This window comes from Ictalurus furcatus, chromosome 7 (assembly GCF_023375685.1).
Source record: "Ictalurus furcatus strain D&B chromosome 7, Billie_1.0, whole genome shotgun sequence".
Lineage (NCBI taxonomy): Eukaryota > Metazoa > Chordata > Actinopteri > Siluriformes > Ictaluridae > Ictalurus > Ictalurus furcatus.
In genome coordinates, this window is record NC_071261.1 from 10,419,653 (window position 1) to 10,443,534 (window position 23,882).

At 40.9% G+C, this 23,882-nt stretch overlaps 1 protein-coding gene across 2 annotated transcripts in view; it reads left to right on the top strand.

Annotated features, from left to right (window-relative positions):
* The window catches only part of epha4b (eph receptor A4b), a 101,913-nt gene that overhangs the window by 23,497 nt on the left and 54,534 nt on the right, over positions 1 to 23,882 (top strand). The gene's annotated exons all lie outside the window — the stretch shown is intronic.

The window sequence follows — 23,882 nt, forward strand, 5'->3', positions numbered from 1 at the left end:
CGTTACCATATCAACGAGTAAATTATGGCTGAAATTAACAATTATTTGATAATCGATTAATCTGTCGATTATTTCTTCGATTCATCGATTAGTTGGATTAAAAGGCCAATTTTTATTTCCTGTATTTAAAAAAAGCAAAAAAACATGCTATTTCATATTCTGACCCACATGTTGTCCTTCAAACATTGTGCAAATTGAAGGCTATGAAAAAGGTATTAAATGTATCGATGTGGGTTATGCTACATATTGTGCAAAGGATTTTTTAAAAAATATTAACATTATATTTTGAAAACAAAAAACAACTGATTGTCCTCAAGCTTTAAAGCAGAAGTTAACTCACTATATTAAAAATGCTAAAGAAGAAAAACAAAAGCAGAAACTATGTGTTAACTGGTAAGAGGTTGAATGTAGTAGCACACACATTCACTCATTTGAACACAGTAACATGTTCCTTTATTCTGTAAATGTATGACACTTCTTACATTTATATACATTTATAACCCCATTACAGTTACTGCTCTCATAAAAACACAATTACTTTTGTCCATAAATATCGCTAAATATAGCATCAAACTACATATTTGATCAAAATGAATATTTTAGTCAGAGTTATTGCGCTTCCTTTCTATCGCGCACTGTTTGATAACGCGCATGCGTGGACTTGCGCTCATTCAGTGAAGTGTAACGGAAACTCGGTCACTGTCAGCATGAGTCTTTATGTAAAATGGAAATACTGGCGTGAATTTCTAACATTTACAGATAAGGATATAAACGTAAAAATGTCATTTCTGCACTTTAGAAAACATGTCTGGAACACATTAAACAGCACATGCATCTGTCGCAGCATCTGACACAACGAGCCACATTAATACACACGAGTTTGTTTGAAGCGCTTAATATAAACCGTTCTCACGTTTTGGACAACCTGGATCATGCCCTTTTCCCGCAGCAGCTCACTCTGTAAGCTAGATTGTATGTTTTTTCTTTGTTAAATAGCAACACGTCCTCCATACAAGTTCTTGTAAATGAGCTTTTAGTCTATTCAAAAGAGCTGTGGCATAAATGATCTCCCTAGACACTACCTTTGCAATACTTTGTGCCTCAGTGCCAGTGTTTCATTTCGCTGCATTATTTTGAGTCCCTGTAAATTTTGAGACGATATACGGCACGGGTCGGTTCTGGGTGCCTGTTCAACAGAGCAGAAGATCTTTATAAAAGTGCTTGGAAAATTGTGGTCCGATGTGAAATTGTTACATAGTGGTTACTGTGAGTGTGTGTGAATAGCTTAAGGCATTGGTGAGTCACGCCTATTCATCCTAAGCCGCTATTCCCGCTGGTTCGAGAGGACGTTATTGAGATGTAACTTTCTTCAAAGCCATTGCTCAGGGTTTTTTTCCCCCCACCCTGCCTGCAGATTCAGACGTCTAGTGGGTACATCCATGTGTCTGACTTCCCAGTTTCATTTCAAATGCAAATGCTGAACTAAATCCATCTGTTCTTACTCTGCCTCACATTTAGTCACCATTATTACACTTCACTGTGATGGACTGGCACCCTGTCCAGGGTGTATCCTGCCTTGTGCCCAATGCTCCCTGGGATAGGCTCCAGGTTCCCTGTGACCCTGAGAAGGAGTAAGCGGTAGAAGATGGATGGATGGATATTACACTTCATAGGTCTTTGATAGTAGTTTGTAATGAGTACAGGATCGTCCGGTGTAATCATACCTCTTTGTCTGGTTTGACTCATTTAAACAGATTTTGCAATTTGGATATATTTTGAGTACTTTTAAATGCCGGTACTCCTCCACAACGTATAGCAATTTGTTCCTCTCGAACAGCGCTGTGGAGGGACGATGGAGATTCATTTTACAGAGCTAATATCGTCTTCTCTAATAGCTGCTGAGTGGGTTCATGTTGTTTGGTAATGGGAAAGGTGGGAACGCAGCATGAGTTTTCGCTGGCTTCGCTGGCGTTTTCTTCTTGAGGAAGAATCTGAGTATTGGTGTAATTCATTGTCTCAGTGTTTGTGCCAGAAATATGGTATCCTTAAGTAGGAATGGCTTAGTTTGGCAGTAGAAATCGTGCTAGTTTGTTGCTAGAGAGTCACTACTATGACTATGAGTTATGAAAAACTAGTCGATACAACGATGTACTGTATATTCTTAGAGGAAGGCAGCAATGATCGATCGATCTGATCGAGCAAAGAGTATCCATGCTGGAATAAACATGTAACAGGAGCCAACCTTGATCTTCTCTGCTATTGGATTGGATATCTCCCTAATGCTATTCATCAGTATAAGTTGCAATTAATTATATTAATTTCTCAATATAGCCCATCGCAGTTCAAGTGAGATACGTGTATGAATTATTAACTAATATTGGAAGATAGTTCTGATCGTAATGAATCTTCATTACAGGGGAAATGCAAGCAATAATATAAAATAAACATTGATTTCTGGAACGTTTTCTCAGTTAAAGTGCAAACATGGTGAAATATAAATTTCCACAGTTGACACCACTTTGTCTGCTAGGCATTACATGTACGATCCATTTCTTATCTTTCTTTCTTTCTTTTTAAAAAAAAATTCTTTAAAAGCAGCACCAGACCATGTACGCCCTGTGGCATATTTTGAAACTGTGTGGCAGTCCTTTAGCTGACATCTTTGTAGGTATTTGTGAAAGCTCTGTGAGGTTACCTGGAATGAGATGACAGCTGTGCTCGAGGCTTCATAGAGCTGGAGAAAGATTATTGGACTTCGATAAATCCCCAGGAATGAAATTGCTAATCCTCCTCATAGCAGAGGGTAAACGTGTTCAATAGCAATGCTGATGTTTTTTTTAGCCAGGACGCAGGGACAAATGTGATGGGAGGAAAAATGGTGAAGGACAATGGTTATACGCTGAATAAATGTTTTTTTTTATCAAGGAATTGGAGAAGTCTCACGTTGGTGTATGTTAGCTGTGAGCTAAATTTTGGCCAATTATGTTGTCTGCCTCTCGGTTTTTCAGTGCTACCTCGATGATAATTGTGTCCAGGTGTGTGGCTGAGGTGCTATTAATACTGATCCAACAGTCATTCGAATCTTTCTGAAGTAATCCATCCAGCGAGGCAGTGTGAGTGGAAACAAAAGTTCGATGATTCACCCGCTAGCACTGTTTTTTTCCTGTCAGCTCACTCGCTGGTTTTAGAGCTCAACAAACAAAAGGTCAGCCTGTTGAGAATGCATCGAAATGAGTCTCACTTTTTTTTTTCTTCCCCCAGCTAGCGTCCTTTAGACAGCGTAGCTGCTAATGGACTCATTAGCTAGGCTGAAACGGCCACCCAGTCTAATTGTTGACATTTTGCACAGCGCTGTTTTTGTAACCTTATGCCCTTGGTTAATTTTTTTTTCTTTTTTTTTCTTTTTTTCCCCCCCACTGGATTGCTTTCTTTTGGCTTTCAGTAATTGTCACCCCTCCTTGTCCAGCAGCTGTGAGCATCAGGGACTGCTCATTTGATGAGACAGTCTGGCTCTGCGTTAAATATTCATAAGGTCTCAGGAAGATGTGGCTTAAAAAAGGCTAAGTGCTTTCATTAAAAAAGACAAACAAATCATAAAAAATGATGAAATTCAATTAGACTTGCCTACTAGCAGCGTGTCCCCAGTGCTCATTTGGAAGTCAGCAAGGTCCAGGATTTGAATGCCGAGTAGTGTGCTTGTGTGTATGTGTGGATTTTAGCGAACACGCTGACGCATACACCGTCTTTCTGTGTATGAAATATTCATATCAGTGAAGCCACATATTTTGTAACCATACTTTCTTTACTTTCTTTGGGACTTGTGGGAGTGGCATTGAGTGGTGATTCAGGATGCTGCATTTAAAGGCTAAAACACTCTTGTAGAAGTTTTCTAATGATACTGATATTGATTTGGGTCAGAGCTAAGTTTATTGAGAAATGAAATTTTAATCATAATGTATAAAAAGTAGACTCCATGGCTAAAAACGTTCCTGGAATTGGCTTTGAACCTATTTACAGTAAGAAGATTACCCACACCAATACCTAGGCTATATGTGAATAATGGTCATTGCAAATTTCTCAAGGTTTTCCACACCCACGTAGAGCCTAAAGCCAGAAACCATCTCAGCTGTATTGCCCATATGGCTCAATATAGCTGGTGTGTTTTTGGAATGGTGTAGCTGATCGCCCGTTAAAAGCAGACCCGGCTCTTTTTAGTGCATTTTCCAGCTTGATGCAGCTTGCAAGTTGCCCGTGACTGCAGTTCCTTGTCCTCTATGGTCTTTGCCCTTCTTAGAATGTAATTACAGTCCCAGAAAGCTGATCTTAGGCCAGAACGTCAAACCAGACTAGAGTAGATTAGCATGCTCCAGCACACCAGCTGTCTCAGTGGAGAGCTCATTAAAGCAGGACCTCTTTTAGCATAGCAGCATGGCACCATCTGATAAGAACCCACAGGCCACTGGTCAGTGATTGAGCATAGAGCAATATCTTGTATCTCACTCTCTTTTGGCTAGTTTTGTCCAGAAAAGTTAGAGTAATTGGGCATGATGGGTTCTCTGTGCCATTGAGAATAGACGGTGGGATGGTGGAGGCTTCATTTTGGACTGTAAATTGCACTGCATTATAAAGAGCAATGTGTTTGACCTTTCACTGGGAGTACAAAGCCCAATGATGTCACAACCACCTGTACCAAGAGAGCATAATTACATTTACATTTACAGCATTTGGCAGACGCCCTGATCCAGAAGTGCTTACATCAAAAACACATCCTCGTGCTTGTACAAATAGGTCAGTGTCTAAGAATACTCTTAAGCTAAAATAGAGAGGAGTAAGTAGCAAGGGCCTTCGGTCTTTGTTTGAAGACAGTGAGTGACTCAGCTGTTTGGACATCTATGGGTGCTAGTACCAATAGCTTGATGCAGGTCTTTTCCTTGTTCTTTGAGGGATCAAGAACTTAGGGGGATTCAAAACAAGTTGTGCAGCTGCATCCCGGTTTAGTTGCAGGGGTCTGAGGGCACACAAGGAAAGACTTGGCAAAAGTGAGCTGCAATAGTCTAATCATAAGATGACAAGGGGTTGACCAAGCACGTGAGTGACCTCTGTAGAAAGATATGGCCAGATCCTGACAATCAGAGTGATACTAACCAATCATGAGTGCCTGATCTAGATCTAGATCTACGTCCTTAAAGGAGTGTCTGAAAGGGATCTAGGTCTATTTAGAACTTCACGGTATAGGCTTTCTCTGGCAGAGCTAATTCCAAGTAGAACCCCTTTAGGAAACTAAGGGTGTTCAAATACTTGATTCCGCACCCAGGAGCAATTATGGGCTTATTTGGGGGAGGCACTCATAATCACAGATTTACTTTCACATAGAAGATTTCCTTCCAAACCATGGATCGATTGAGTATTTGCATATGTCACTTTTACACAAACAGGTTTGCAGAATGGTAGGCACTAGATTTAGTTCGCGTTTGTTCTTTTCCTTTGGCTCTCAAGATGTGAAGAATAGCGCTTTTTGGATGCATGGCATGTCACTGTACAGGAATACCTGCAAACCAGGGGTTGTTCTCATGTAAGAAGATTTTTAGCCATATAGTTGATATCTTCCATGCCTGATGGAGACCACATTACAGTTCAGTGGAAGCACCGAAGACCACAGAAAAACCCCAAGATCACCATATTTAAGAAGACCAGGAATCAGTTCTCTGGATTGCTCCTGGGCTTGAAAACAGCTTTCACACTTCATTAAATGTACTGAAATCTTGGAACAAATGGCCCATGTACAAAACGAAAAAAAACAAAACAAACCTGAACAATCTAAAGAACCCTTGAGGAACCTAAGCATGTACCTGTCTTATGGTCGTAGCTGTCATGCACTGAGGGAGACTGAGCTACCTAAGGCTACCACTACATTTGGAGAACCTTAGATCAAAATCAAAGCTAACCATAATGCAAGCCCTGTTCTCAATGCCAGTTGGGTGGTATTTGGTAGTCTACCATTTGATGGTAGTGCAGATTGGCGTATGGATTCTTTACATTTCATTTAGGTATCATTTGAAGTACAATGGATATATTTTAGCAGTGCTGTCATCATTGCCTGCTTTGGCATTTAGAATGATTATAAATGTCGACCATAATCAGCTCATGTGTTGTGGGGAAATGAGCTCTCAGTAATCATCATTTGCAGCCTCTCAAATCAACTCTATTACCATTATAAAACAGCAAATTACGCAACAATACGCAGGTGTAACTTCTCGTAATCTGCTTCGCTGAGAGTACGAAGGCTTGGCATAATAATTCACTGCCATGACCCTGATTTTTCTGGATCGGGGGATTACGTAACCATTAAAGTGAGTTCTGCTGTCATAACACTTATCTTCTGGAGATCTCTCTGTCTCTCTGTATTTTCTTCTGTGTGGACTCTTCACTGTCTCAGGTGTCAGTTTCTCTCTCGCGCACACTTATTCTGCGTCTCAGTTTTCTGCCTCTTTTTTCTTCCTTGGGGGTGGGCTGAAACAGGTTGTTCAAGCTGTCTGTGTGTGCCACGACCAATTATGGCCCCAACATGGATACACTGAGACCTGGGAAGCCCAGACACCTGCCATCTCTCTCTCTCTCTCACTCACACACACACACACACACACACACACACACACAAACACACACATTGACTTTGCTCTCCCACTCTTCCTCACTCTCTTTCTCCTTCCACATCTTTCTCTCACTTTGACCCAACTGTCTCTCGGCATCTCACCGTCTTCCAGCTCCATTTTGTCTCCTCAAATGTAATACAGTAAATATAACAGATAACAGGAGGCAGTTCATTACAGGCAGAAAGATGAACAAACAGAGCAAGATTAAACGAAATGATGAGAGTTATTCTTTTGTTTATAGAAGGAAGAAATTGAATTCTGACCAGCATTAGCTTTCCTAGTGGCACGGTGGCTTAGTGGTTCCCGCCTCCACCCTGTGCGTGCAGAGTTTGCATGTTACATGCTTCGGTGGTTTCCTCCGGGTACTCCGGTTTCTTCCCCCAGTCAAAGACATTTCCAAATTGTCTGTAGTGTGTGAATATATGTGTGATTGTGCCCTGTGATGGGTTGGCAGCCTGTCCACGGTGTCCCCTGCCTTGTGCACCGAATTCCCTGGGATAAGCTCCAGGCTCCCCCCGACCCTGTGTAGGATAAGCGGTATGGAAAATGGATGGATGGATGGTTACATCTTGCATTGTTGTAGACTTATTAGAGCATCTTCCTCCATTATTATCCTTCAGATAGCTGCTGCGATTCTATATATGTGCTTATGTGCTTTATTGAAACGGCGCTAAACGCGACCCACACTAAAGGCCACTTATCAGATTAGAGCTTGAGCGAATCACTTCAACAGCGAACCTAATAGCTGCTGTAGCTGACGGCTGTCTGAATGTGTGTGTGTGTGTGTGTGTGTGTGTGTGTGTGTGTGTGTGTGTATGTGTAATACTGAATAGGAGTGTAATGGCCCTGTACTCTCCCGGCCTTCATACATAAGTGGGTGCCACTCTGTGTCTTGAACTACTTCAGTTCAACTTCCTCTTTCTGAGTGCTTTGAGAGTAATAACGGCAGTTTTTATAATTTTTCTAATTCTTTCCAGTTAGGCATACTCACCTCATAGACGTTTTACACACTGACTTTGGGCTTCAATACAGTTGTAGTAATTGAAGGTTGCGGTTTCTAAGTGGATAAGGATCGCGAGTGGGAGATAAAAACATCGAAATTTGTAAATTCAAGAAACCGTATCCGTTGAAAGTCAGGCATACTATATAAAATCAAATTCTCGCTACTCGCACAAAGTGTCTAAAATGAAGCCTTTTATATTCATTGTATTCAATCACAGTCATATTAAATCCTAGATATGAAGAATGGCCATCTAAAAAAAAAAAAAAAAGAAAAGAAAAAAAACAGGCAGGGAATGCATTCAAAATGCATATACACTTTGTATTTCTCATTCTGTCCAGTATTCTATCTCGAGGGATCTTTCTCTAAAAGCATGAATATACGAACGTATTGGAAGTTAAAAACAGATGTGAGGCAAGGTTAATTGTCCAACCTGTAAAAGACATTTTCCTCATTTGGAAAGCTCTTTTAACTTCCTTTTATGAAATTGGGGCTAGATCCAAAACTGGCAAGTCATACTTGAAGTGGAAGGCAGGAATTGTGTGTGCGGTGTGTGTTATGGACATAAGAAACAGCCGAGGAGGCATCAATTTTAAATATATTATTTTTGTATCTTTTTAAATGGAGGATTTTTGAAGGTCAGGCGCTCCTTGAGCTAGTGCATTATTCCAGAGCGACACGCTTTCCCTGCGTCTCTTTCCCTCTTGCAGAAGTCTGCAGGGTGGCTTTTCCAGCTCTGTCAAAGCAGCAGGGCGTTGTGGGCCAATAGCCAGATGTTTCCGTGGGGGGTCTCGGTGGTAAAAAAAGAAAAAAAAAGAAAAACCAACTCGCTTACTGAATATCAATCTATCGCTCTTACCGCCCAGCTGTTACTCATTTTCATCCAGGATATTGTTCCTCTCTTGTCTTTCACCTTTTTCCCTTCCCCTTTTCTCCGTCTCGGACGCAAAATGGATAAATTTTTACGCAGACTATTTCTAAATCACGAGGGAAAGAGGGGTGGGGAGGAAAAAAATGAAAACAAGGCCAAGGAACAAGCCTCCCAGTAAATGGATGTTCTTTTGAAACACCTCACGGCCAAATATAGGTCCCCGCGTTCCCCGCGGACGAAGAGAAGTGGGAGAGTAAAAGGTTTACTACATATTTTATTTTAATTGGATGCATCCAAACGTGGCCTTTTTTTGTGTGTTTTGCAGCGTTAAATAATGACGTTATTTATTGCAGAGTTGCCGAAGCGAAGAGGAAGGGACAGGAAAATAGGAGATGAAAACAGAGAGTGGAAAAGGCAGTGTAGTGGGTGATGTGGAAATTATATGGATTGCAGGATGAGCAAGAGATCAGCCATAGCATTAAAACCACCTGACTAATATTGTGTAGGTCCCCTTTGTGCCGCCAAAACAGCTCTGACCTGTCAAGACATTGACTTCTCAAGAACTCGGAAGGTGTTCCTCAAACCATTCCTGAATAAATTGTGCAGTGTGGCAGGGCTCATTATCCTGCTGAAAGAGGCCACAGCTATTAGGGAATACCCAAGGTTTCCCAGCAGAACATCACGCTTCCTCTGCTGGCTTGTCTTCTTCCCATAGTGCATCATGGTGCCATCTCTTTCCCAGGTAAGCAACGCACAAGCATCCGGCTGTCTACATGATGTAAAAGAAAACGTGATTCGTCAGACCGGGCCACCTTCTTGCATTGCTCCATGGTCCAGTTCTGATGCTGATCCAGATGTGTGGCATGTCCCTATTGACCTCTGTGCTGGAACAACAAAAGCAAACCAAAACAAAAAGGCACACCTACTGTTAATAATGCAAAACATTCCTCACCCAGACTGGCACCCTGTCCAGGGTGTACCCCGCCTTGTGCCCGATGCTCCCTGGGATTAGCTCCAGGTTCCCCCGGGACCCTGAAGAAGGAGTAAGCGGTAGAAGATGGATGGATGGATGGATGGATTCCTCACCCAAGGCACCGTCGTGTCTAAAGTCCTGACTCTTAAAACAGACCTGTGTTTTGTCGATGAACTGAAGCTAGTTTTTTAGTTTGGGTTTAAAAAAGTAATCTTAACAGAGCTAAAGGTTACGCCTCTGACCAGCTCTAATTGTTTTAAACCCCTCCTCAATTCACTTAAAAACTCTAAAAGCAACCAGCATTGTCGCAAACAGGTTTGGGGAGTAATGGAATACATGTAACGGCATTACGTAATCAGGATACAAAAAAAAAAAACCCTGGTAGCTGTGATCTGTTACAGTTATGCCAAAAAACTAAGTAATCAGATTACAGGTACATTTTGTAAAAAATGAGAATACTATCAGGATTACACAATTGTTTTTTATTATTTAAAACCAAAGAAATTAATATTTTGAAAGTACACAATATAGACAGCTGCTTGATTATAGTTCTGGTTCTCTCTTGCCAGCCATGGCTCACGTGAGCAACCTCCTAGTGCATGTGCAAATAAATTTTGCGCAAAGTTAATTTGGTAGAAATAAATTGTTCTCTGAAATGCTTTTGTTAGGGTGACTATATGTCTTCTTTTTCCCAGACATGTCCTCTTTTTCGGACCTTACAAAAGCGTCCGGCCGGGGTTTCTAAATTTGAGAAAATGTCCGGGATTCGGCTTTAGTTTCATTATGATGTATTTATGGTCTAATACTGCAGCATGTGTGCACATGTTTGCACTGCTTTAACCCCTCTCTGTAATTCCCACCTTCTCAAACACCAATCGGTCGATTATAACGGCTTGCAGCAACTATTGGCCAAATTCCTGCCTCTCAATCGTTATCCCACTCTCAGCGAACATGCGAGGGTGAAGCGCTGTTGTGTACAGCGTCAAACAGTTGCTTGACAACAGCAGCAAATGACGGCTGTCCTGATTCGAAACAACACCCATGGCCATGTAATGTAATTTTTAATTTCATGTTATCACAAATGGTTCATATTACATGGTCATTCAAATGTTTAAATGATGGCAGAAGGGGCAGAAGGTACACTTGTGGCTCTGAATAAAAGTATTTTAGATCATATTGCTTTCTCTTGACTTTATTTACATATGTGACCTTGAAGTAATTCAAAAATATTCAGATTACATTACTTTAGTAACCCTCCCAACTGTGGTCACTAGTCATCTGTGTGGCATCCATTTTGTTTAGAGGAATACTTTCAACAGAAGAATGATGAATGATAGAAAAAGTGTGGGGAAATATGCATAGATTACACATACAAAATGTATGCTAGCAAAGCCCTGACTAGCGCCTACATTTATGCCACCATTCACCATTGCTAGCTACTGTAAGTGAAAGCTTAGTAGCTTGAGATCTTACCTTGTCGCGAAACGTTCACAAAACAAGTTCATTCCTGTCCTCACTTTCCACAGAACTTTCAGGAACTACTTGTCTTAATGGCTTTCGCTTCATTAGCAGACACTGACTTTTGATAATGTCACCGGGTGGTTTTTAATCCCTCCTCAGACCTGGCTGTTTTTTAGATCGATGCCCGTCTCAGCCTGCAGGAGTTTGCACTCGCTGTTATTAGCACGTGGCATTTGAGAGGCAGCGAGCTAATCACCGCTAATCGTGACCCAGAAAGGTTTGTTCACCATTTGAAGCTAGCTTCGTCATTTTCCACCGATAAGCTAGGTGCTTCTGTGCTAATTACAGCGAGAGACCTTTAGCGCATGTTCGGATTTGGCTGGTCGTTCGGCGTGCTTCGTTGCGAGAGCTCAATTACTGTTTGTCGTGATATCGATATCTGACCAGGTAGAAGAGAATGGGCGGAAATTGATAGACGAAGGAAGAGGACGAGCGAGGCAGGCGAAGATACAGGATAGCAAGAGGAAGGAAGAAAAGTGACAGGAAAAGAACGAGAGTGACTCATGGTGCTTGTCCGTCTTGTTTTTTTTTTTCCTTTTTGAATAATTCATAGCCCTGGCTGCAGGAGCATACAACACCAGGGGGAAAAAAATTAATATCATGATAATGTGGTATAAATCCAGTATTGGAACAGCAATAATCGATTCTTTTTTAGATATATCTCAAATACCATAACTCGGAAGGTTCTCTTGGACCATTTCAGTCTTAGCTCAGAAGTTCCCCCACAACCATTAAGTCCTCTACAGACTCACATACTCCACAACACCACAGGACTCCTATTTATCCATAAAATCTGAAGAATTGCGGTAACACTCGAGCTCTCTACTCTGTCCAATCCCTCTGGCCGGCCTTAATTAAGACCGAGGCAAAGCCGCTGACTCGGCCTTTGAAGGCTGCACTGCTACAAACTACATTATGGTAAGCCAATTAGACGGAGTTAAGCGAGCGCACAGCGTGTTAGCGTAAAGCCGTTAATGTTTTAGAAGCTGTGAATCCCTGAATGACCTGCTTTCAAACGAGCGTGTGTGACACCGCCTCATAATAATAGTCTTTAGGAGGAGAAAGCCCAGGCTTCGGATGCTGATCTTGATTAATGAGCTCCGGGCTTAAAAGCAACTCTTAACAGTCCGTCAGCGTATTAAAATGAAGCTAGTTTTGCTCTCCGGATGAAGAACTAGAGTAAATGCGTGTCTACTTTAATGGCAAGATATATTTAAGCTTGACCTAAATACAGTAGTGAAGTGGTAATGATAAAATAGCTGCCATATCAGCTTCATGTTTGTGTCTAATATATACGTAGAGTCGCTAGCTACTTTATTAGGAACACCTGTACTCCTGCTTATTCGTGCAATTATCCAATCAGCCAAACAACAAGTAAGTCAGTCAAGAAAAGGAATCGATGAAGGCACAGGTTCACAAAAACAACACCTTTTTCCAATCTTCAGCTGTCCAGTTTGGGTGAGCCGGCGCCCAGCGTAGCTTCGATGTGGAACCCGATGTAGTCTCCCGCAGAGGTCGACCGATAGTGGATTTTACTCATAACGATACCTAAGTTGGGCGATACCTAACTGCTGATAACCTATTTATCAACCTAAAGTTTTTAAACTTGCTACTGAATGAAAACATAACACTCAAAGTGAAATATTACTGAATTTTTTTCCAGTACTGACTGCACCAGGAAAACGTACTGTAGTTTTTCAGATGAAATAAATATACAAATATTAATATATATTAACTATTAATAAATATCAAATTAAGTAAAAGATATACAGTCCAGACTGAACCAAAAAGTAACACTCCAGATAACACATAAAAATAGAGACCTCCAAAACGAATTTAAAAAACACCTCAAATAACACAACAAAATGTGTCAGTGATGATTTTTTATTTCACCTCTAGAGGCCGCTTTCGTACCAGATAATGACAGCGTGCCCTTCTCAGCTGTTCCCGAGACGGACGCAACCTGGGAAAACTATCTGTGTGGATTTTTTTTCCGATAACCAATAGTTCCAGCAATCGGTCAACATTGCTGATTAATCTGCAAAACCAATCAATCCATCGACCTCTAACCTCCTGCTATTGTAGCCCATCCACCAAAAGGTTTTGATGTGTTGTGCGTTCTGAGATGCTTTTCACCACGGTTGTACTGAGTGCTTATTCGAGTTAGCCTTTCTGACTGTTACACAGCGCTGGTACTGGAGATTCCTTCCAAAAATACTAAACAGAAAACATCATCATCGCAACAATTATGCTGGGTTATGTTTTTTTTTATGCTTTCGGGTCGTCCATCTGTCCATCCATCTGAGATGTCTCGAGAACGAGCAGAATTATTATCGTAACCAGCAGGTGAACGGATTTTGGAACTGCTCCAAACAGGGTCAAGGTCATGGCAAGGGCAAATGTCTAAAATACTCTTTCTTCAATAGCTTCCTTCTTGTCTGAAGTATATTTTAAGGGTATTTTTTTGATGGCATACAAATTAGTAACAAGAAGGACTAGACTTGTTGGAGGTGGAGGCAAAACTGTCAGCGCGATTGGTGTCAAGTTCTTCTTGCTTTGTCAAATAACATTAGGCTTATTATTATTATTATTATTATTATTATTATTATTATTATTATTATCCTTCGATTATGTAGAGCAGTGGTCACCAACCCTCTTCCTGGAGATCTTCCCTTCCTGCAAGTTTCTACTCCAACCAAAATCTAACACACCTCTTTTATTTGATCCAGAACTTCCTAAGGCAATGATTGGATGGTCAGGTGGCCATGATTATGGTCTTCAGGAAGGTAGATCTCCAGGAACAGACCTACCTTGGTGACCACTCATGTCGAGCATCTGTCTTACTAGTCCCTGTGAATAATTCTTCAGTAATACTAACACTTGTTCAAGTTCATAGTTTAGATGAGACAAATCCTAATACTGAAATACTCACTGAATGTCTTGTTTACACATGATTTTCTTCATTTTATATATTTGTAACACCATTTATTTTTTATGAACGTAAACACGTGTTGACCATTATTACCTCTTAATGAGCAACAGTTAATATTAACTAGTTATGTGTGTGCGATATGAATTGGGATTTTGACCTGACTCCAAAAACGAATTCTCATCTGTGGCCTGAGAAGTTTTCTGCTTCCGCAAGGTTGTGTGTGTGTGTGTGTGTATGTGTGTGTGTGTGTGTGAGGCATCTATCCCCGGGCAGCAGTCGAAACACTGCATCACCTGCTAGAGAAACGTGAGTCTCAGCCTACACCGTTAAATATTTATCAGCCTCTCACGTGACACCGCACGCGTACATCCTCCCATCTTGATCCCACTCGCTCATCCTTCGCTCTCCTCCCTTCCTTCATCCCTCATTTTCTACATCTCGTATTCTCAACAGAATCAAGCCTTTCTCCAGCGTTTCCTTGATCCAAAGTTCTTCAAACTTTCTCTCTCGGTCTCTCCTGCTTCTCACTCTCTCCGTCGGGACATCCGTCCGACTTTGTCTCAGGGCTGTCTTCGGAAGGAGTTAGCGAAGACTCATCATGTGTGTGATAATCACAGCGCTGTTGAGTTCTCGAATCCGATTGGGTTAGAAGGTGTTGATTTGGTTTACATTAATGCTCTCATTACACCGATTTACTGTTTCTGTAATAACAACTTACACAGGGAGTCGTAAAAAAAGATGTGTGGCATTGTTGATAGTTTTTTGTTCGGAAATGTTTATTTAACATTTTTTGGAAGGAGTCTCCAGTGTCAGTGCTTCATAACATTCAGAGGTAAAGCTGTAACTTTAAGCTTACAGCTTAAAAACTTTCATCACAAGTAAAAGCCTTAAAGTTTCGCTTCTTTCCATCATTCTCTTTGTTTTCACTCTCTCTCTCTCTCACTCACTTTCTTTATCATTTACTCTTCGTTCCATACAACCACCCAGCAACTGGATCCTATTCCTCTCTCGTCTCTCTTCTCTATGTAATTGAAAGAGAAAGTGGTGTGTGTGTACGCTTGTGTGTGTGTGTGTGTGTGTGTATATATATATATATATGAGTGGAAAAGGTACTTCTTAACATTCACTTCAGGTGCTGCTTCGCTGTGTGTGTGTGTGTGTATGTCTTTGTCTTCCGAGCCTCCCCTGCTGTGCCTGTCTGTCAGATTTTGACCCTGACCTTCTCCTTTACCCCTGCGCTAATATTTATTTAATTCCACACAGGCACGGAGCAGCATTGTGAATAGTAATCAAACCCCGACTTCTGAGCCTCGTCTCTCTTTCATCCGTTTCGTCTCAGTAATAAATAGAAAATGATGTGAACGTGGAGGACAGCATTCCCAACTGCTGTGACGTAGAGGCTGGGGCTGATTTCTTTCTAGCCCAGACAGTAGATCCGTTTGTGATAATGGACGTGAACGAGATGGATGACTTTCTCGACTTACTTGAGGTTTGTTTGTTTTTTAATGCCTTTGGAGATGAAACCAGAAGTAAGCAGATTAAACAAACATTGTACTGTTTCTTATACTAAGGGACAGACAACAGAGCTGTATGGTGTGATTACAGACTTGAAACATTTAAAAAATTACTGTATTTCAGTGAGTGTGCTCCTATGTATATGAGTAATAGTTTTATGCCTATGCTACAGTAAAAGGCTAGAAGATAATGGGTTTATAACAATGACACCCAGTTACTGTAGATAGTAAAATATTTAGCCCTCCAAATTAATATTGTGACCAGCTGTTACTGGATTTAGCTGAAATTTTATACCGTGGTGTGTAATACTACTGCTACAACTACTACTACTGCTACAATTCTACTACTACTGCTACTACTGCTACTACTACTACTGCTACTACTACCATTACTACTGCTACTACTACTACTGCTACTACTACTACTACTGCTACTACTACTACCACTACTACTGCTACTACTACTACTACTACTACCACTACTACTGCTACTACTACTACTACTACTGCTACTACTGCTACTACTACTACTACTCCCACTACTACTACTACTACTACTACTGCTACTACTACTACTACTACTAGTGCTACTACTGCTACTACTACTACCACTACTACTACTACTGCTACTACTACTACTACTACTAGTGCTACTACTACTACTGCTACTACTGCTACTACTACTACTACTCCCACTACTACTACTACTACTACTACTACTGCTACTACTACTACTACTACTACTAGTGCTACTACTGCTACTACTACTATTACTACTACTGCTACTACTACTACTACTACTACTACCACTACTACTACTACTGCTACTACTACTACTACTAGTGCTACTACTACTACTGCTACTACTACTGCTACTACTACTACTACTACTGCTACTACTACTGCCATTACTACTACTACTACCACCGCTACTACTACTACTACTACTACTACTGCTACTACTACTGCCATTACTACTACTACTACCACTGCTACTACTACTACTACTACTGCTACTACTACTACCACTGCTACTACTACTACTACTGCTACTGCTACTATTACTACTACTACTAATGCTACTACTACTACTGTTACTACTACTACTACTACTACTGTTACTACTACTGCCATTACTACTACTACTACCACTGCTACTACTACTACTACTACTGCCATTGCTACAACTACCCCTACTTCTACTGCTACTACTACTACTACTACTACTTCTGCTGCTACTACTACTAGTCTTTTATTTATTTATTTATTTATGTAATCCATTACACACAGAAATGTTGAATATTTCATTCGAGCAGTCATGTAAACTGAAACAAACCAGGCCAAAGACAGTTGCAAGAGAAATGGTATTTGAAAATCTCTACTGGTTGACATCGTCTCGTTTATCCTGCTACACCACTCACCACTGGCAACAATTCACAGTGTTTTGCTTGCCGACTTGGAAATTGGTTTAATTTGGCTTGCGCAGCCAATTTTCCTACCCAGCCATGTTAATTTTGTTAGACAGCTACGGCGCCAGAGAAAGCGTGACTTCTGAGGTCAGAGGTGATATTGCTGCTGAGACGATGACGACGTGCAGGCCTCATATCGGACAATTACATCTAGCTTAGGGACATAATCACAACGTCGAGGCGTCAGAGTCATTTAAGCAGGGGCAAGCAGACAGAGGGGGTAAAAAAAAAACTTTCTTCATTTGGCAGATGAAAGAGCGCGCATGAGGGAGGGAGAGAAAGAAAGAGATAATGACCCTCTACCCATTTACATCGCTTTCCCCCTAAAAACACCATCATTATTCTATCCAGCTATTGATTTCTTGCAATCATCGCACTTTGCTTCTCGGAGCGACGGCTCATTTTTCTTCTCTCGTGTTCTTTTTTTCTTTACCGGCAAGAGATGATTATTCGATGACCGCTCATTTATTTATTTATTTGATTAAAAAAAACAACAACAGTGGATGAAACCAACACATTTTATGCCTGAGGTTATTGGAGAGGACAAAAAAGCCCTCATAGCAAAAAAAAAAAGTGCTACAGTGTTTGACTAGCTTGCTAGGAATAAGAGCATCGGCTTATTTAGTATCTTTTTAAAATCTTTTTGTATTAATTTATTCTTATTTTCGCTGCCTAGTTATTTATGTTTAGCCCCTAGTTGAAATGCTACTGTATCTAACTCTTAGCTAGCTATTTATGTTTCTCAAAACTGCACTAGTGACAGCCCTGATTTTTAATAATGCTAACTATTTTTTTTTTCCCAGTAAGACTTTATTTTGTAGCAAAATTGTTAGCTAGATATTTATGTTTCGCTAAGATACGATTTCACATTTTTTTTTTCCACTTTTTTTCCGGTTTTCTGCTTTGCACTCCTGCCGCACGATTGGCTGATGAGATAACTGTAAAAATGAACAGGCGTTCCTATTAAATTGAAAAGTACACGTTTATAGTCTTATCTAGGAAAAGAGTGACTGTGTAAAAAGGTACAAATTCAGGCGTGATCTTGTTTTTCTTAACCAGCAAGAGATGATTATTCGGCGGCTGTTCAGTTCTTTATTTAATTGATTATAGATTTGCCTTTAAAAGAATTTTCTTGTAGTAATTCCGTCGTGACTGTAGCCCGCCTGAGGCTATTAGAGAGCACAAAAAAAGAAGCAGAAAACAAACCACTTAGGTCGGCTGAACAGGCAAATTGTGTTTATTTTCGATAAGAAAGAGCGAGACACGGGGAGAGAGAACGAAATGGAGGATGATTTCAGAAAGTCCACCCACCATGCACGCGCACAACAGGAAATCGATGGCTCGCAGTGGACCGGCTCATCTCACTGCCACTAGGGATGAAATAGTAAGGGGATGGTTAGGAAGGGAGAGAGAAAAAGAGACAGACAGGAAGAGAGGTTAGGCAGGATAGTCAGCGGGTTTCATTCAGGTTGTGTTGTCTAATCAGCCGACAGCCCTTTTAGAATTTTGCTACAGATGTGCGAGTCTTTCTTTCTGTTTATCCCATAAACACTCGAGCGTCACTTATAGCGCTGTATTGAATTCACACATCAACACTACAACGCTTTGGCTTGTTCGCACAGTTGCTCTAATCATCTTTTTTTGCTTCACCATCCAGTCCTGAGAACATGAAGTGAAGTGTGCGTGTGTGTGTGTGTATTACAGCATGGCCTTTTCATCTGAGAGTCCATGAGCCATGTCCTCTATATATCGAGAGCACCTCTCTCGCTCTCTCTCTCTCTCTCTGTCTCTCACCCTCTCCTTATCCATCCCTCGCTCTTTCTCGACTGAGGGGATTTGCTGTGCTCCAGTGCTTATTAAGATTTAGCCCCTGATTTGGGCTGTCGCCATGAAAAAAGGCCCCCGGGCTGGATGGGGGTTTCTAATGTCCTCTATTCATCCACCTACACTCCTGTTTAAACTGAGAGCTTGCCGTTGGTTCCTGTATACTGTCTCAGAAGGTTCCAGAAGGTATGCACTGACTGATACACTTATACTCGGGGAAACATCCACTACCATATCCGGTGTCAGTGTTGTACTTGGAAATAGTCCACCTCAGAGAGAGAGAGAGAGAGAGAGAGAGAGAGAGAGAGAGAGAGTATATTTGGCAAAGTATAAAACGGCAACTAGGATGATTATTCTGTGATTACCTCAGAACCTGCCTGAAACAAATGGCACTTAAATTTAAATCATGTTCCTAACATCGACACTAGGATTCGTTAATAAATGAGAAATAGTTCAATACGTACTTATTGAACATATAGAAAATGTATGTAATACATGCACAGACCAAATATTTTTAATAAGGACGACTTCAAAAATTTTTTACACTGCCAAGATTCTGTGTGGAGTTAGATGGACCCTCGTCTATACAGGAATCCTCAGCCATAATCTTTAAGGGGACAGTGATAAAGTTTTAATAATCACACATCTTTAAAAAAAAAAAGAAAAAGAAAGAAAGAAAGAAAAAGGTATGCTTTATATGTTATACCTCTGTGGGCCTCCCAGCATCTTCATTTTGTACCTCTGTCACAGCAGAGGTGGTCTCTTCATCTTCATCCTACGGTGCAAATTACTAATGAGGTTCGGTCTAGCAAACAGAAACAATACCTGAAGACAATAATCACTTACAACCGTGGCAGGAAGTGATGTCGCGGGAGGGTCAATTAATACAACGTGTCCATCAGCAACTTGTAAGAAAATTAAATCAGATCCTCAATGTACATTCTCAAACAAATACAACTAATATACAAAGACATAAGGAACATCTAGTATGGGGCACTAGAATTAAGACTCCAGTGCACGCCATATGCAGTAAAATAAAATAAGAATGCATAATACACAAGTGAAACATTGCCAATAAAGGGTTATTTTAAAATTCCTTTTTTAGACCGTGGCAGTGTGTATTGTCGTCTTGATCATTTAAGGATAAATCACTGAAAGCACTTGAAACTTTAAATAAATTTTAAAAAAGAATCCTAAGTACTAATATGCTACACATACTGTACATTTTACCAAGTCACTTATATGATAATGAGTCTTTATTTATCACACATATTTAGCACAGTAGCACAGTGAAACTCTTTTCTTTGCATACCCCAGCGCAGGGTCAGCCATGATACAGCCTCTGGAGCAGAGAGGGTTAAGGGCCTTGCTCAAGGGCCCAACAGTGGTAGTTTGGCTTGAACCCCCGACCTTCCGATAAGTAACCCTGAGTATTAACCGCCAAGCCACCACTGCCCCCTTCATGGGTGGTAGCTGACTCTGATGAACTGCCCCCTGGATTAAGGGACTGTGCCAGCTCCTCAGCCGGAGTGAGTGAAGGTGCTGGTGGTCCAGCACATATTTCTTTCCCCTTTCCTGACTAGTGTATCTCAGCAATGGATGCTAACCTGAGTTGAACCTGCACACTAACTTTGTTTTGAAGCCGTATGCTAGCTCTGTGTCGAACCTGTATGCTAAATTTGTTTTGAAGCAGTATGCTAACCCTGTGTTGAACCTGTACGCTAACCATGTGGAAAATTCTCCTTCAGTCAGCTTTTTTGCTCGGTAGGTAGTGTAACATTTTCTATTGAACCCCTATTCTGGCGCTTTGCTTTACAGTGTGGCGTAAAACATTTGCAAGACATTTATTAGCATTAGGAGTAAAACGTGTTTTCGCTCCTGCTCCTTTGTCTTACGACCTCTGCCTCGTCTCTCATGACGAACGGTTGCTGTCGCTGCCACAGGCCTTTTTAAGGGCGGCTTCTTAGGTCAATGTCCAACTGTAATACGTTCAGGGAACAACTTTATGAAATCATAACGAGCAAATGGACTAAAGGAACCTGACAAACGGCCTCCTGAAATACGAGACGTAAACTGCTGGAAACAAATCCCCCTGTCATCCAGCCGGCATTGTTATTCTTATTCGGATGTTGAATTGGATAAACAACCATTTTAAATCTAAGATTGCTTACTTTAGATAATATTAGCGTTTTTTTCACATTAGTATGGGTTTAGTTAATTAGCATGTAACATTGTTTGCAGTAAGAGTGTGTGAGGACTAAATGAATACAAAATAAATATCATATATACTGTGGCAACATGGCTTTTAGGTGGCTTTATTTTAAAAAAACGAAGTGCACGCTGATTAACTAAGAAGGTCTACGAAGGATTGTCTTTCACAAAATAACACTTTTTTTTTCACATTCGGCTTAATAAATATTCAGGTTGGTGTCAATGCAAACGTGATCGATTTGGCACCCGCAATGTAATTTACTCTGCTCGAAAGTCACTTCAGGAATAGCGTATGGTATTTGCAAATGAATACGTCTGAAGGGCAAGTATTAAATATGCATTCTCCTCAGAAATGAGCCTAGTCCCTGCACTCTTAGCTATATTTACTTCATGTGTCATTAGTTAGCATGTTAGAATGATATGATACTGCCTATTTTGCCCACTACTAATTCACAAAATAATTTTTTTCATCACTCACCTGCAGGACATCCACTACTTCCAATTGCCATTTTTTTTACTATGGATCTTAATAAATCGGGGCCTTGGTGTGTTATGAAGTGTGACAAAAATATTATACTAATACAGAGTATGTTAAATATGGAATAAGACTACGACAGGGTAGTGTGATGTGGTCCAATGCGAAGCACGAAGTTGATAATTTTCCAAAAATGGCACATACCAGTGTGTGTTCTTGCTCCTGCACCTCAGCCATATTCCATAGTAACCAGAGGAAAGGTTATCTGGGAGTGGATGCTGCAAATCGCCCTTTGGGACTTTCAGCTCCTTGCTTCTCTTTTTCTAGAACGTTCCCGCAAATGCCTGAGCACTCGTGGGCCTTGGAATGGAGAGGAAAGCACGCAGAGTTTATGGACACCCACAGACCTTTTACTAAAAGCATAAGTAAATGCATTAGTGAGAGTATTAATTAACGTGTTATTCGGTGTGTGTGTGTGTGTGTGTGTGTTTTAAAGAGAAAAAGCAAGAGATAGCTGGACAGAAAGACTCAAATCTCAGGCTTCCAATACATTTTTAGTCATCCCTCTGCTAGATGAGAGACATTCGTTTAAGTCAATATTGCACCAAAAAGTTTGTCGTCTCCGTCCATTTCTAAGATTTTTTTATTTAATTTTTTTGTACGTAAAGGATAGTGGAAAAACTTGAACACCACATTAATACCGGCGATGCTGGTGAATTCTTGAATCTGGTCAGAAGGTGTTACTTTTCTATAACAGGAGCTCTGAAAGTATTCCCATTAGCAAGGTTTATATCAATGCACTTGTTCTGATTCGAACACGTTATTGTTTCTATGGTAACAACTCATTCGTACATTGGATGCTACACGTAATCAGATTCTTATAATAAACAGATTTACAGCGTGTTGTTAAAATTGCTGTGGAAGGAGCTGTTTATTCAACATTTAGGGAAGGAGTCTCCAGTGTCAGCACTCTGGAAGAGTCAGTGAGTTTTTCCACCACAGAAAAGTCTTCAGTATCATGACAAGTTTCTGCGGGTTTTTGTGTTATTACCTCCAAGGTCCCGTTTTATTCCTTGTACGTCCATGTGCTCGTGTGAAACGTGTGTTAAGGGAACAAAGATGTGACAGTGGTCTTGCTTAGTATTATAATTAGACAACATATGGAGACAGAAGCGGTAATGTTATATGATGCAGCAGCCGCCCTTGTTTTGTGATGTGTGCATATGTGTGTGTGTGTGTGAGCAAAGGCTCCACAGGGCTTATCACACACAGTGCAGAAGGCAACCTGCCCCTGGTGATTATCTACCTCAGGGTGTGTTTGTGACAGTGGGTGTGAGGGAGACTGATTTTCTCAGAAATTATGTCATCCTCGAGGATGTAACTCACAGTAATCTGGTGTGTGATTCTTATTTTCCCTGCCTGAGAGAGCAGGAGGACACCAAGACCCCCCCCCCCCCCCCCGTCTCTCTCTCACTCTCTCTCTCTCTCTCTTACACCATCTTTCCTCGTCCTCTTTTCCCTCACTGTTATTTTGCCCGAGGATCAGGTGTTACACTCGTGATCACAATTCATGCACATTTCACACTTGTTAGCGCTAAACCTCCCCCTCAGGATCAGATTGACACACGATCCCTGGATGGTTAGCTGGACACAGTTAGCTGGACTCGTACACCTTTTTAATTTGAGGGTATTTACATCCAAATTGGGTGAACAGTATAGGAATTGTAGCACTTTTTATATGCAGTCCAAATGTACATGGAAAATTGGCTGCTCAGTTCTTCCATGGCCAGGTGTGTGTTATTCCCTCATTATATCACTCACAAGTAAGCAGACAAAAGGTCTTGAGTTGGTAGCATTTGCATTTGGAATCTGTTCCTCTTAACTCTCAACATGAAGTCCAAAGAGCTGTGACTGCCAGTGAAGCAAGCACTGATTAGGCTGAAAAATCAAAACAATCCCATCAGAGAGATAGCAAAAACTTTAGGTGTGGCCAAATCTACTATTTGGTACATTCTTTCAAAAGAAAGAACACACTGGTGTGTTCTTTCTTTCTCAGGAACCCACCCCAAAATGCCCAGAACTTTGGTGGATGTTAGAAGAATTATTTCCCTTGTGAAGAAAAACCCCTTTGCAACAGTTCCAGATGTTCCAGATCGAGAACACCCTCCAGGAGGAAGGTGTATCTGTGTTAAAGTCACCAATCAAGAAAAGACTTTACCAGAGTACGTACAGAGGGTTTACCACAAGATTGGATACCATTAGTAACAGATTAGAATTATCTAAAAATGCGTAAGCAAACATTACAAAGATCAGTTTTACAAAGATGAATGATGGGAAGAGAAGCATGTGGTGCTAGAGTCATGTCTCCTTGCAGTTCTCGTCTGGCTTCCCACTGAAACTAAGCAGGGTTGAGCTTGAGTAGTACCTGGATGGGAGACC